The 16,219-nt window shown below is 39.1% G+C and overlaps 1 long non-coding RNA gene across 2 annotated transcripts; it reads left to right on the top strand.

The window, feature by feature from the left end:
* Positions 1-270: 270 nt before the first annotated feature.
* Positions 271-16,013, top strand: LOC129524432 (uncharacterized). 2 transcript variants are annotated; one of them, XR_008668181.1, is made up of 3 exons: positions 271-350; positions 560-619; positions 15,973-16,013. It is a non-coding gene; the product is annotated as an uncharacterized lncRNA (long non-coding RNA). The 2 variants fall into 2 exon arrangements; XR_008668179.1 differs by lacking the exon at positions 15,973-16,013 and adding an exon at positions 13,005-13,134.
* The last annotated feature ends 206 nt before the right edge of the window (positions 16,014-16,219 follow it).

The raw sequence follows: 16,219 nt of genomic DNA, 5'->3' as shown, positions 1-16,219 counted from the left end.
ACCTCCGCCTCCCGGGTTCAAGCGATTCTATGCCTCAGCCTCCTGAGTAGCTGGGATCACAGGCATGCGCCACCATGGGCAGCTAATTTTTGTATTTTCAGTAGAGACAGGGTTTCACTATGTTGGTCAGGCTGGTCTCAAACTCCTGACCTCAAATGATCCACCCGCCTCGGCCTCCCAAAGTGTTAGGATTACAGGCATGAGCCACTGCGCCCGGCCAATCTGGATATCTTTAACTTCCATCTTCTGTTTTTGTTTTGTTTTAGCCTTATTATCCTGGCTGGAACTTCCAGTACTAAGTTGAATAGCACTGGTAAAGTGGACATCCTTATCTTGTTCCTGATTCCAGGGTAAAGAATTTATGGGATAATCTTATCTGGTCATGGTAAATAATACTTTTTATGTGCAGCTAGGTTGCTAATATTTCGCTGTGAAATTTGCTGTCTCTATTTACTAGGGGTTTTGTTCTGTACGTTTCTTTTCTTGTGATGTGTTTGTCTAGCTCTGTCACTGGGATAATGCTGGCCTCCTACAATAAATTTCTCTTCTCTTTTCTCAGAGTTTGTGAAGGACTGATATGATTTGATAGAATTCACCTGCAAAGTCATCTGGTTCTGGAGTAAGTTTTTGTGGAAAGCTTTTTTTCTCTTTTTTAAAAAAATCGTGGTAAAATATAGATAACATAAAATTTACCATTTTAGCCAATTTTATGTGTACATTCCTGTGGCATTAAGTACATTCACGTGGTTGTCCAACCATTACCACCGTCCATTCCCAAAACATTTTGTCTTCCCAAAATGAAATTTCATACCCATTAAACCACATTTCCCTTCTCCCCGAGCCCCGGCAACCACCATTCTACTTTCTGTCTCAATGAATCAGACTAATCGAGGTACCATGTATATACGGAATCACACTATTTGTCCTTTCGTGACTGGCTTATTCACTTAGCTCAATGTCCTCAAGTTTCATCTGTGTTGTAGCATGTGTCAGGATTTCCTTCCTTTATAAGACTGAATAACATTCCCTGTATGGATAGACTACTTTTTATCTATCCATTCATCTGTCAATGAACACCTGGGTCACTTCCACCCTTGGCTATTGTGGACAATGCTGCTATAAACATGTGCGTACAAATATCTGCTTGAGTCCTCACTTTTATTTTCTTTAAGTACGCACCTAGAAGTGGAATTACTGGATCATGTGTTGATACTATGTTTAACTTTTTGAGGAACTGCCACGCTTTCTCCACAGGGTTTCAATTTCCCCACATCCTCACCAACACTTGATATTTTCTCTTGTTTTTTATAGTGGCCATCCTAATAGGTGACAAATGGCATCTCATTGTGGTTTTCTTTTCATATGCTTATTGGCCATTAGAATATCTTTTTTGGAAAAATGTTGATTCAAGCTCTTTTCCATATTGGGTAATTTGTCTTTTTTTAAGGATAGGATTTCACTGTGTTGCCCAGCCTGGTCTTGAACTCCTGGGATCAAACAATCCTCTCATCTCAGCCTCCCAAGTAGCTAGGACTACAGACATGTGCCACCATTCCTGACTTGTTTGTCTTTTTGTTGTTGCATTGTAGGAGTTCTTTATATATTCTGCATATCAATTCCTTATCAGATAAATGATTTGCAAATATTTTTCCCCATTCTGTGGGTTGTCTTTACACTTTGTTGATGTGTTCTTTGATGCACAAAAGTTTTTAATTTTGATGAAATGCAATTAATCTGTTTTTTATTGCTTTGCTTTGATGTCATATCCAAGAAATTATTTCCAAATCCAATGTCATGCAGGTTTTTTCCCAGTGAGTTTTCTAGTTTAGCTTTATGTTTAGGTCTCTATTCCATTTTGGGTTAATTTCTGTAGATGGCATAAGGTAAGGGTTCAACTTAATTCCTTGCATGTGAATATCCAGTTTCCCAGGACCATTTGTTGAAAATCCTATGTTTTCCCTATTGCATGGTCTTAGCATCCTTGTCAAAGTATACACGTGAGGGTTTATTTCTGGACCCTCTATTTGATTCCATTGGTTTATGTGACTGGGTTTTGATAGTATCACATTGATTACTATAGCTTTGTGGTAAATTTTGAAACAAAAAAGTGTGAGACTTTCAACATTTTTTCTCCATTTTCAATATTATTGTAGCTATTTGGCTAATAAAGATTACATGTAAATTTTAGAATGGACTGTTCTATTTATGCAAAAAATTTTGTTGGGATTTTGATAGGAATTGAATTGTATCTGTAGATCACTTTGGGTAGCATTGACATCTTAACGATATTAAGCCTTTCCATCCATGAATACAGGATGTCTTTTCATTTTTTGTGTTTTCTTTTTTCCTTTCAGCAACATTTTGTAGTTTTCAATGTACAAGTCTTTCACATCTTTGGTTAAGTCTATTCCTCTAAGTATTGTTTTTCTTTTTGATGCTATTTTAAATGGAATTCTTTTTTTTAAATTTCCCTGTCAGATTGATCAATGTTAGTGTACAGAAACACAAATGATTTTTGCATGTTGATTTTGTGTCTTGCAGCTTTGCTGAATTTATTAATTCTATTATAGCATTTTTGTCTGTGTGTATAAAATCTTTAGGGTTTTCTACATATAAGTTCATATTGTCTGTGAACAGGGATAATTTTATTTCTTTCCTTCCAATTTGAATATCTTCTATTCCTTTTTCTTTCCTAAATGGTCTAACTAGAACTTCATGTTGAGTAGAGGTGGAAAAAGCAGGCATCCTTATTTTGTTCATTGTCTTAAATGAAAAAATTTAATTCTTTCATCTATGTATGATGTTATCTATAGAATTTTCATATATCACCTATATTTTGTTGTACATTATTTGTATTCCTAGTTTGTTGACTGTTTTTACCGTGCAAGAGTGTTGAATTTTGTCAAATGCTTTTTCTGCAGTATTTGAAATGGTCTTTTTTTAATCCTTTATTTTGTTAATGTGGTATATTACATTTATTGTTTTTTGTATGTTGAATTAGCCATGCATTCCAGGAATAAATCTCATTTGATCATCATGTATAATCTTTTGATATATTGTTAAATTCAATTTGTGAGTATTTGTTGAGAGTTTTTGCATCAATATTCATAAAGGATTTAGATCTATATTCTTCTCTTTTTCTGTAACATCTTTGCCTTTGGTGCCAGTGTTATGCTGTATTTTTAGCTCTAAAATTTCTGTTGGTTTTTAAAATAATTTCTATCTCTTTATTGATATTCTCATTTTGTTTATATATCATTTTCCTGAGTTCTTTTAGTTCTTTATCCATAATTTCATTTAGCTTTATGGCCATATTTAAGACAGATGTTTTAAAGTCTTTGTCTAGTAAATCCAATATGTGTTTCATCAGGGATCATTTTTGGAGATTTATTTTGGTTCTTTGAATAAGTTATGGTTTTCTTTTTTTTTTGTATGCCTTGTGATCTTTTTTTGAGAATTGAAAACCCAACCACCTCTCCCAATATTTGCAAACTGGCAGAGAAGACCTTCATTCATTAGCAGGGCACATTCTGAGCCTTGGTATCTGCCTGGAGTAAAGGCTTAAATTCTTTTCTGGGCATGTGTCCTATCTGGGCTGGTGTGTGTGTGCCTTTTTTTCAATGTCCCTTAGATATTCCATTGTATTCTTCTGCTTCTAATTTCTTAGAAATTAGGCATCTGTAGGTCTGCAAATTCCCCTACAACTTTCACATGCCATGACACCTGCCACTGCTTTGTGTGGCCTTTGCAAGCAAGAGATCTGAGCTATGCTGCTTTTCCCTATCTGAACTCTGAGTCAGGTGAGACTGAAACCAGTCCCTTGAACAGCTTGCAGATAGATTAGAAAATTGCAAATAAGTTCTCTGCCTCTGTGTAGAAATGTGATTGGACAAAAAGGGTATGATCTAATACTAACAGACTGAATTAGAAAACCTGACAAAGCCTATCTGTTCAGATTCTTCTTGATCTCTCTGTGTAACATTCCCTCCTTCTGGGTATGGGGCAGTATCCTTTTAAGATGGGGGTCTTAGGACCCACAATCAGAAGGCAGGTCAGAGAATTTATGGCCAGCTCCAAGAAAGAAAGGTGGGGGAAGGTTTCTGCCTTGAAGAGAAAAAGGGGCAGGTGAAAGGTGGGCAAGAGAAAGTCAGAGAGAGCGATTCTGTTTTCTGAGGCTGCTTATGAGGCCAAAAGCACCCTGACATTATAACAAGGGTTATGAGAGTTACGCACTAGGAACCACGAATGCAAACCAACATATATGTATCATAATATCACAGTTACTAGCACAAGTTTTTACTTCTATAAATTATTTACATTTACTATCTTTTCTTGAGTCAGTCTTGGTCATTTGTGGCTTTCATCTAAGTTGTCCAAATTTTAGCAAAAAATAGCATATACTATTACCTTATGATCCCGATTTTTCTAGGATGAGTATTTTAGTCTCCTACTGTTGCTATAACAAATTACTATAAACTTGGTGGCTTACAACAACACAAATTTATTTTCTTACAGTTCTAAAGGTCAGAAATATAAAATGAAGGTGTCAGAAGGCCAGTATTTCTTGAGGCGGCTCCAAGGGAGAATCCATTACCTTTCCTTTTCTAATTTCTAGAAGCCACTTGTATCTCTTGGTTTGTAATCCCTTCCTCCATAATCAAAGGGTGTCACTTCAATCTTTTGCTTCAATTTCCTTCTTCCATCTTTGACCTTCTTGCCTCCTTCATGATAAGGTCACTTGTGACTACATTTAGGGCCCACCTATATAATTCAAGATAATTTTCTAATCTCAAGATTCTTAATTTAATTATATCTACATATCCTCTTTTGCCATAAAGATAATGTTCACAGATTTTAGTGATTAGGAAGTAGATTTTTTTTTTTTGAGATGGAGTCTCACTCTGTCACCCAGGCTGGAGTGCAGTGGTGCGATCTTGGCTCACTGCAACCTCTGCCTCCCAGGTTCAAGCGATTCTCCTGCCTCAGCCTCCTAAGTAGCTGGGATTACAGGCACCCACCACCATGCCCAGCTAATTTTTGTATTTTTAGTAGAGACAGGGTTTCACCATTTTGGACAGGTTGGTCTCAAACTCCTGACCTCAAGTGATCTGCCAGCCTTGGCCTCCAAAAGTGCTGAGATTACAGGGGATGTAGATATCTTGATGGTGGGGCATTATTCAGCCTATCACAGTAGAAAAAAGTGCCCCATCTTTCATTTCTGATTTTGGTAATTTGTGTCTTCTCTCTTTTTCCCTTGTCAAACTTGCAAATTAGTAAATTTATTTGATTTTTCCAAAGAACTAACTCTTTACTGTACTATTAACTTTGTTGAGGCACATTATATAAATCACAAGTTTCAGGTGTACAGTTCAATGGGTTTTAGTACTTTTACTGAGTTGTGCAATTGTGATTCCTTTTTCTTGCCTAAATGGTTTAACTAGAACTTTAATATTTATGTTGAATAGAAGTGGGAGAAGCAGGCATCCTTATTTTGGTTAATTTTATGTGTCAACTTGACTGGACTATGAGGTGCCAAGTCATTTTGTCAAACATTATTCTGGATGTGTCCAAGAGAGTGGGATTTTTTTTAATTAACATTTTAGGCAGTAGGCTGAGTAAAGTGGATTACAACCCTAATGTGTGTGGGCCCCATCCAATCAATTGAAGACCTGAGCAGAATAAAAAGGCTGAGTAAAAGAGAACTGCTGCCTGTCTGACTGAGCTGTAACATTCATCTTTTCCTGCCTTTGGGCTCAAACTGAAACATTATCTCTTCTTGTGTCTTGAGCCTGCATGCTTTCAGGCTATAATGTATACCAGTAGTCTTCCTGGTTCTCAAGCCCTCAGATTTGGACCAGAACTACATCATTAACTCTCTAGCTTGCCAACGGCAGATCTTGGAACTTCTCTGTCTCCATAATCACATGAGTCAACTTCTTATAATAATCTCTTCCCCACTTTGCATTTCTGTCTCTGTATTTTCCCTGGGGTTCTGTTTCTCTGGAAAGCTCTAATACAGTAAATCATTATTAAAAATCTGTTTTAGACATTTTCATCACTCTAAAAAGATCCCTCATGTACTTTTACTGTTAACGCCCACAACCCCCTCCCTTCCACCCTAGGTAATCACTAATCGACTTCCTACCTCTCTTGCCTTGACATTTCACAAATATAAAATCATACAATATTTCACTGTAATCTTTATTATTTGTTTTTCTGCTAGCTTTGCATTTAATTTGCTCTTTTTTTAGTTTCTTAAGGTGGTAGCTTAGGTTATTAAGATATTTCTTCTTTTGTTATATAGGTTCTTAAAACAATGAATTACACTCTAATCTCTGCTTTATTTGAATCCCATAGATCTTCACATATTTATGTGTTTCCATTTTCATTGAAAATATTTTCTAACATCCCCTGTGATTTCTTTTTTGACCCACAGTTATTTTAGAAATGCACTATTTAATCCAAATATTGGGGGATTTTCCAAATTTCTTTTCGTTCTTGATTTCTAATTTAATGTCTTGTGGCTGGAGAACATACTGTACATTATTTCCAGTCTTTTAAATTTATTGACATTCATTTTATGGCCTAGCATAGTGTGTCTTGGAGAAGGTCCATACACACTTGAAAAAATGTGTATTCTGATGTTGAATGAAGTGTTCTATACATGGCAGTTATGACAAGTTGGTTGATAGTACTATTGAAGTCTTCTATATCATTGCTGATTTCATATATAGTTTTAAGTCAATTACTGAGATAGGATTATTAAAATCTTGGACTATGTTGAAACATTAATTTTTTTCTTTAAATTTTGTCAGGTTTTACATCACATATTTTGTGACTCTTGTTAAAAGTGTCTCTTTCTGGTACCTTGACTCTTTTATTATTATGAAATTTTCCTTGTTGTCTCGAATAATGCTTTTTTCTTAAAATCAATCTTGTCTTAGTATAGCTACTCTGGCTCTCTTATATTTTACTGTTTGCATGACGTGTCTTTTCCACTGTTTTACTCTGAAACTGTATTTTTGAATCTATGGTATATCTCTTGTAAACAATATAGAGTTGGACTTTGTATTTTTTTAAATGTAGTCTGATAACCTCTGTCTTTTGATTGGACTATTTAAATCATTCACATTTAATGTAATTTTTAGTGTAATTAAAATTATGTCTTCAATTTTTTCTATTTGTTTTCTATATGGCTCAGGTCTTTTCTCTTTTTTGCTTCCTCTTTTAATGTCTTCTTTTTTGTTAGATTGATATTTTCTAGTGTATCATTTATTTTTCTTTTTTGTTAAATTATTTTCTTCGAGGATGTTCTCAATTTTGCAACATGTATCTTAACTAATTACAATCTACTCCAGAGTCATATCCATTCATAAAATAAACTTTGCTCCAATATAATTTCTTTGTGGTATTGTCATATAAATGACATTTTTTTCTATAAGCTCGACAATATAGTTTTATAATTATAGTTTTATACAATCTTACACATTTTAAATTACACAAAAGAGAAAAATATTTATTGCCTGTCACACCTCCAATATATTTACCTTTCCCAATGCTTTTTTTTTGTGTTTGTGGATTTTAGTTATTGTCTAGAGTTATTCCCTTTCAGCCTGAAGGATTCTTTAATATTTCTTGTAAGACACGATTGCTAGTGATGAATTCTCTTAGCCTTTGATCATTTGGGAGTGACTTTATTTTGCCTTAATTTTTAAGGACAATTTTTCTGGATATTGACTTCTTAATAGGTGGGGTTTTTTTCCTTCTTTCTTTCAGCATTTTAAGTATACTGTTCCACTGCCTTGTGACCTTTATTATTTGAGTCAGCTTTTTATGATTAATCATTTTTCTCTTGTTGCTTTCAAGACATTTTCGGGTCTTTCAATAGTCTGACCATGAAATATTTAGGTATGAGTCTCTTTGTGTTTATTCTACTTGGAGTTGAGCTTCTTGAATCTGTAGATTATACTTTTTAAATTCCAATTTTGGAATTTTTTTGGTCTTTCTTCAAATATTTTTTCTTCCCCTTTCTCTCTCTCCTCTCCTTCTAGGGAGTTCCATCACACTCAAGAAGGGACATGAGAGGGTTGGGTGAAAAGTAAGAGCCAGGACAAATTTGTAAATGAGCAGAACTTGAAATGAGTTCCCCAGCCCACAGACAGACCTATTGGCAAAGAAAGGAAGCCTTACTCACTTAAGGTGTTTGATCATAACCCCTGACCATCACTGGCTAACAACTAAGGTATACTGATACAAAGTGACCCATAGAAAGCCAGCCATATAAATTAGAAGAATAAAAATGAAAAAGAGAGAGAGCGCACAAGTGCATGCATTTCTTGTGTCCCAAGGGTCTCTGAAGCTCTCTTCATTCTTTCTGTTTATGGGTCTCTGATCCCATTTTTTCTGTTTATAGCTTCTCACATTCCTTGTCTGTGAAGTTCAGCATCTGGGCCTCATTAGAGGCAGTTTCTATGAATTGCTCATTTTCCTGCATGGAAGTCACACTTTCCTGCTTTTTAAAGTATGTCTCCTAAGTTTTTATTGAAAACTAAACATCTTAGATAATATATTATAGAAATTTTGATTCTCCCCCACCCCACCTCAAGGGTTGTTGTTGTTACTCTTTTTTTGCTTGTCTGTTTTGATAATTTGCCTAAACTAATTCTGTGGTGTATCTTTGTTGATGTCCCTAGTTCGTTTGTTTCTCTTTCTTTCCTTTCTTTCTTTCCTTTCTTTCTTTCTCTTTCTTTCTTTTCCCTCTTCCTTCCTTCCTCTCCTTCCTTCCCTTTCTTTCTTCCCTTTCTTTCTTCTTTCCTTTCTTCCTTTCTTTTCTTCCTTTCCTTTCTCCTTCTTTCCTTTCTTCCTTCCATCCTTCCTTCTGTCCTTTCTCCCTCCCTCCTGTTTTTTTCCTTCCTTCCTTCCTTCCTCCCTTCCTTCTTTCCTTCTATTTTTATTCTTTTCACTTATATGGCTGGCATCCATGGGTCACTTTGTATCAGTATGCCTGACAAGTTAGTCAGTGATGGTCAGGGATTATGATCAAACACCTGAAATGAGTAAGGCTTCTTTTCTGTGCCAATAGCTCTGTTTGTGGCTGGGAAACTCATTTAAAGTTCAGCTCATTTATCAATTTGTCCCGGCCCTTACTTTTCACCCAGCCCTGTTGTATCTCTCTCTGGGTATGTATAGCCTCAGGTTAAGCCAGAGATGTGTGGATTGCTGGGGTCCTCTCTGGTCTCTTCTGAATGTGCACACAGCCTTGCATGTATGCACAGCCTTAAACCGACAGAAATGTGGGAGCTTACCAAGGTCCACTATGGCTGTCTCATTCCCTTGATTTCCTGGTTAAATTTCTGGCTAGCCTGCAGGTCAGCTGGTCTCTACTGGAATCAAGCCTCAGGCTGACTGCAGTGTTCTTCTTCCCTGTTCCTTTGCCACTGGGCTTACTATTGTTTTCAATAACGTCCAGGAGAATGGAGTTCTTCCTACTCTCCACTCCAAATCAAGTTATCACCCTCTGGTAGCAAAGCTTATGAAATACTTGATACCTGATACTTGAATACCCTGATAGAAATACTTCACTGACAGAGCAGGCGGTGGGGGTGGAACCAGCCCCCAAAAAGAGCCACAACTACCTGAGATCCTGCAGTTTTCTCAGTCAACCTTTCTTAACTTGTGGAATGCCTTTGGTTGATTCTTAGAGTCTTAAAATGGTGGGTTTTTTTAAATAATTTTTTTTCAGTTGCGTTGTTTCTTCTCAGAGAAAGGACTTGCCAAGCTCCTGACCCCAGCACTGTGGAAGCGCTGCCCCCAGGAATCTGTACTTTAACAAGCCCTCCATGTTTTTCTGATGTGCCTTAAAGCTTGAGAACTAGTGCTTCTACCTAGAACCAGTTTTTCCACTTACGCAAAGGATCCCATCCCCTCTCGCAGGCTTCAGATCCTGAGTCTCTGCTCTTTCTTGAACACGCTTCCTTCTGCAGGCCATTCCGCTGGCTTTTCTATTTGCCCTGTGCCTCCTAGATACTCACATTCACTCATTCACCATCTTTAAAGTCTGTTCAAATCTTGTCTTTTCAATATTCCCTTCTCTTTCTATCTTGTATTAAACTGTAATTCTTATTTCTTAAGCTTACTATTTTTGTTTGTTTCTCTCTACTTGAATATATGCTCCAAAGGGCAGGATTCTTTGTCAGTTTTGTTCACTGATGTATCCCAGGTGCTGAAAACCCAAAACTGTGTCTGGAATATGGCAAATACTTGTTGAATGAATGAACATAGTAACTGAAAATGTACCATGAAAAGAAACATTGAGTTACTTTATGGCACCTGGTGCCTAGGATGCAAGGATCTCTCCAAATACGTCTGTCTGTCTAAATTCTAAGGGGTCACACAGACACTGGGCTTCTTGGATGAACATAGGCAAAGTTGGAAGGCAAAAAGAAAAGGGACAACAAATTATTTTCATGTATAGCTGACCCCTGTAAAGTTCAGGAATACCACTGTTTGATTTATTGTGCTCTTGGGAACTGGCAGTACTAGAATTTCTTTTGTTATCTAGCTAGTGTCTGGTGTAGGAAAGAAACACCTCTCCCCCTGAAGGCTCTGATGATCATCTCCCTAGGCCTTTTCACTGTCACTCCCAGGAAGGGCGCTTGTCATCCTAGACAGGAAGGCCAGGACACCTTGGAGTGGTGTGTCCGGAGTTGATTCCTTCCTGGTGGGTTCATGGTCTCAGCCGTGGACCTTCATAGTAAGTGTTACAGCTTTTAAAGATGGCACAGACCCAAAGAGTGAGCAGCAGCAAGATTTACTGTGAAGAGCAAAAGAACAAAGCTTCCACAACCAGTGGAAGAGGACCTGAACGGTCCCGCAGCTGGTTGCTGCTGGCTGGGGTGGCCAGCTTTTATTCCCTTATTTGTCCCTGCCCATGTCCTGCTGACTTGTCCATTTTACAGAGTGCTGATTGGTCCATTTTACAGACTGCTGATTGGTCCATTTTACAGAGTGCTGATTGGTGCATTTTACAAACCTCTAGCTAGCTACAGAGCGCTGATTGGTGCGTTTTTACAGAGTGCAGATTGGTGCATTTTACAATCCTCTTGTAAGACAGAAAAGGTCTCCAAGTCTCCACTCCACCCAGGAAGTCCAACTGGCTTCACCTCTCAGTGGGACTTGCTTCTTTCTTCCTCACCAGCTTCCAGCTTTGAACAACAGCCTGATTAACCACCACACTATCAGAGCTGGTAAGAGCACAGAGTGGGCACATTGTGCCCCATGCCTGGCACATGCTTGCACAGCAGCCAGCATCCTCTATCTGTTCACTCTCTACTTTTGTTTCTGGGAAACTTGAATATGAAATCTTCTAGCACTTTATAAACCACTGGTGTGAAGAATTTTTTCTTGAAAAGCAAATGAACTGTTTCATTTTTCACTGCTCACCTCTGAAGCTACCAACAATCAATCATTGTCCAATATAAAAGGTGAAGAAACAAAAGACAGGGCAAAGAAAAGGGTTTTATTTTAACTTCTTATTTTGAAATAAGTATAGACTCATAAGAAGATCAAAAAGCAGTACAGAAAAGGCCTGGGTACACTTTCCCAGCGTCCTCCAGTGGCGGCAACTTGCATAACTAGAGTACATGATCAAACCGGGAAACTGACACTGGCACAATATCATCCCAGGCTGGTTTTTACATGCACTTAGCAAAAGAAAATTTTCAACGTTAAATCGGCAAATTCTAGGAAATACTTGATTTAAGTTTTATACTTTAATTTTTGGGATATCCATGATTTAATTAAGTGATAAGAGAGTATTGAAAAAAACCATGCCATATTTCCATAGAAATAGGTGTATTAATGTCCTGCTGTTACCATGGCAAATTACCACAAACCTGGTGGCTGAAGGCAGCAGAAATGGGCTGGGCACGGTGGCTCACGCCTGTAATCCCAGCACTTTGGGAGGCTGAGGCTGGCTGATCACTTGAGGTCAGGAGTTCAAGACCAGCCTGGCCAACATGGTGAAATCGGTCTCTACTAAAAATACAAAAATTAGCCCAGCGTGGTGGCGGGCATCTGTAATCCCAGCTACTCAGGAGGCTGAGGCAGGAGAATCACTTGAACTGGGGAGGCGGAGGTTGCAGTGAGCTGAGATTGCGCCACTGCACTCCAGCCTGGGTGACAGAGTGAAACTCCATTTCAAAAAAAAAAAAAAAAAACAGAAATGTATTCTCTCACAGTTCAGGAGGTCAGAAGTTCAGTATCAGTTTCAGTAGGCTGAAATCAAGGTTTCCCTGCCAATTTGTAGTGCTGCTTGCATTCCTTTGCTTGTGGCCAGATCACTGCAGTCTCCATCTCTGTCTTCACATGGCCTTCTCTTCTGCGTGTGTCATCTCCCCGTCTTTTACTGACACTTGTGATGGCATTTACAGCCCATCCAGATAATCCAGGATAACCTCCTCATGTCAAGATTCTTAACTACATCTGCCAAGACCCTTTTTCTTTATAAGGTAACATTTACTGGTTCCAGGGACTAGGACCTGATATCTTTGGGTGGCCGTCCACCTACTATGTAAGGTAAATTCAGGGATTGAATAAGGAAAGACTGTCACCTATGCAGCTGGAGGTTCATCATTGGAACATGCTTTCACTTTAGTGGAAACAGAAAGATTCTCTAATTCCTTAGAACCAAAAGCTTTGGGCTCTTCTTTAGTTCACATTGTACTAATTTGTGATTGCTTTAAAATCCAGAACTGGGTAAGATTTTTCCCACTTTAACCCCAATTCTTTTTACACGTTTTGCCAATGGGTTTGAAAGACGTAATGGAATTGACTATCCTTTCATAAAATGAAATTGTAGTTTTCATAAAACTCATAGTTTGCATTTCTGAAAAAAGAGAAAAGAGAAGTAGCTTTCTTTTGGGGGGCCAAAATAGCTGTTTCTTAATTTATAAACCAGGCATTCAGTCTGATTTGAGTCACTGTCTTTTTTCTTCCTATGTAAGTGGACATTTTAATAGTGAAAGTCCAGAAAACGACTGTGGCGTGGGCTGATTCTGAGCTGGCATTTAGCTGCTTGATAAGACGAAAGGAAGGAGGCGCGTAAATGAGTGCTTGATTACTCTCTGCCGCCTGCAGCTCCTCCCCCGCCATCCACTGTGAATCATGTTGCAGCAACAGCACATGCCAGACAAAGACACTGAAGTCTATGACATCGCTTGCAAAGAAGTTGTATTAAATGTCCTCAGTGAAATGACTTCAGAAAGTTCTCATTATGTCAACCAATCTTCACCTCACAAAATGAGAGCTGGGGTCAGAGAGAAACAAAGAATGTTTTTGTGGCACACTGCAACCAACGCAGAGCTTATGTGGCAGATGTTCATCCAGCCACGCAATGCAGATGACTTCATACGTGGGGGAGTCTGCTTACCATTGCATCGGCTTCTTCTCCCCCAGAACTACATCATCACCACTTCTTGAAGGCAGTTTTTATGAGCAATGGAGAACACTATGAACATAGCTGGGACCAGTGTGTTTTTAACTAGTTTTGTGTCTCTGAAGCAATCCCAAACTAACCTTTTTTTTCTTTTTCATATCTAATTTTCTAACTCATGATTTAAAAAATGATGTCTGTGTTTACATGCTTTAAGTACCTTTTTTTCATGCTTTCAGTACCTTTCTCTTTATTCTGTGTCTCTTGTGATTTGGGTTGCTAATATCTTACTAATTAACATATTTTAAATATACAGCTATGTGGTTAAGGTGTTAAATTGGATTTTTTAAAAGAATAAGATGTAGGCTGGGCACGGTGGCTCATACCTGTAATTCCAGCACTTTGGGAGGCCGAGGCGAGTGGATCACTTGAGCTCAGGAGTTCAAGACCAGCTTGGACAATGTGGCGAAAACTTGTCTCTGCCAAAAATACAAAAAAAAAAAAAAAAAAATTAGCCCAGCATGGTGGTGCACACTTTTGGTTCCAGCTACTTTGGAGACTGAGGTTGGAGGATTGCTTGAGCCCCGGATGCAGAGGTTGCAGTGAGCCAAGATTGCACCACTGCACTCTAGCCTGGGTGACAGAGTGAGATCCTGTCTCAAAGAAAAAAAAATTATTTTAGGATTCTAATCCAGATTCACTTCCTTCCCCAATGGCCAACTGAAAATGACAAAAAGAATGAGCAATAGAGAAGAAACCAATTTCATTGAAAATACATGCAAAACCATAAGTTAAAAATAATAACTGCAAAAGACAATACATTTTGGATCACACTGGGACATAACACCAAGAAGCATATGCAACCCCACAGGTCATTTCCAGCTGACAGTTTCCCATAAAAGGGTAGCACAGCCCTAAGGGGTGCAATCAAGGGTCCTGGCTAGGGTGTCCACACCTGGCATTTTGGATGAGCCAGGCGGGGGGAGGGGGGAGATCATCAAGATGCCTAGAATTTCTGCAAAGCATGTGGCAGTCAGCTTAGTATGAGCTGCTCTATTACCCCAAATATACTAGAACATCCAGGCTTTGCTACAAACCACATGGGCCTGCTTTCCTTGGAATGGCCCATTGAGATTAGTGAGCAGACACTGGGTCCTTGCACAGAGGACACTGCATCCATGAGAAAGTCCTTCCAGAACCCCTGCGTTCAGGAGACTGCCCCACCTCAATCTGTCCCTTCCCCACACAGCTCTTAGCAAATCCTCATTAACATGAACAATAATTCCCCAAAAAGAGAACAATGACAACAAACAAAGACAGAGGAATAATATACATCAGAAGTAAAAGAAAATGTGAATTAACATTTCTCCATGAACTCACGGAAATCAAAGGAAGCATAATCACATTGAAGTAAGAACTCAGAGGAGATCTGTAAGACATCAAAGAAGAGACAATAATATAACCGAAGAAGATTTAAAGTAAGCTGTGAAAGCTTAGGAAAGAATGAGAAAGCAGGATGGAGACAGTCCAGACAGTACAGAAACAAAGGCCTTTGCAGTGCAGCCATCAGAGGCTGGCTCCCCAGGAAGTAGACCCAGGATGGAGATGAGCATCAAGACTTAGGAGGAGTGCTCTTGGGATCAACAACCATGGAAGGGGAGGGGACCAGCGTGGGTGGCAGAGGAAGAAGTGGAACTTTGATGCAGTTCTGTGTTGAGTTTGGGTCTTCTAAGAAGCAGATGCCTAGAGATTAGACATAAACAGAGAGTTATTGGGGAAATGACTAACTCAAATAACCCTCTCTTATTCAACCTTCTGCTCTGGCTCCCTTGACCAAGCACCCTCCAATTCCTTATACAGGTGCATTCTTATAGCTCCAGGCAGCATCTGCTGCTAGATCCTCTGGTTTCTTTAGGGTACAGTTGCCTTCCTCCCCTTTCAGGCCCAACAGTTCCAGGCTGGTTTGTGTTGTGATTTAACCTACTTACTGGTCTGGGATCCAGGAAGGGAGGTAGAGGCAGATCCTGAGGAAGGCACAGGTATCGGGAGGAGAGGACCCTAAGTCATCTTCAACAAAGGGTAGGCAGGACCGAGGTTCCTGTGTGCAAGCTCAGAGGTTCAGGGGAATCTGGAGATTTGATATTTTAGGAAGCATTAATCCAGATGTCCCCATCCTCTATGCTGGGTCCCGTTCTTTCCCAGCCATGGCCTCACCTTGACATAACAGTGTCACCTTGGTGGGAATCCACCTCATTTGGAGCTCTGCCACTCTCAAGGGAGGTCTGACCCTGGCACTCAACCCTCTCTTCCTTTTCAGTGCAGGAGGTGAGAATTTCTCTATTCATGACCAAAAAAGGCTTCTGCATTCATTCTTAGCTGTTAGTTGCTAATTGATTATCCCAGCTTTTTTATTTTCTTTCCCAAAGGTCAATCAAGTTTAGCAATAGCCAACCAATCCCCTTTTCTTTATGGTTAGTATTCCCCCCACTTTTCCCAAACCCTTGGCATATCACACGAGTTAATGCACTTCCTCTCTCCAGGACACCACCAATGGAAGCTTTAATGCCTGCACCACTTCCTATGCAGCGCTGTCTGTGCTCTACCTACCATGAGTGATTGGGCCTTCCTTGCCAGGTAGGCAGGGGCTGATCCACCCCAGACCATGTGGGTCTCACCCCAGTGCCTATATTTTTGAACATGATCTTGTTCCTTTTTTATGGCTGCATAGTATTCCATTGTGCATATGTACCACATTCTCTTTATCCAGTCTATCACTGATGGGCATTT

This window comes from Gorilla gorilla, chromosome 13 (assembly GCF_029281585.2).
Source record: "Gorilla gorilla gorilla isolate KB3781 chromosome 13, NHGRI_mGorGor1-v2.1_pri, whole genome shotgun sequence".
In the NCBI taxonomy this organism is placed as follows: domain Eukaryota; kingdom Metazoa; phylum Chordata; class Mammalia; order Primates; family Hominidae; genus Gorilla; species Gorilla gorilla.
The sequence above is the reverse complement of the archived record's forward strand: the minus strand, read 5'-3'. Positions and strand labels throughout refer to the sequence as shown.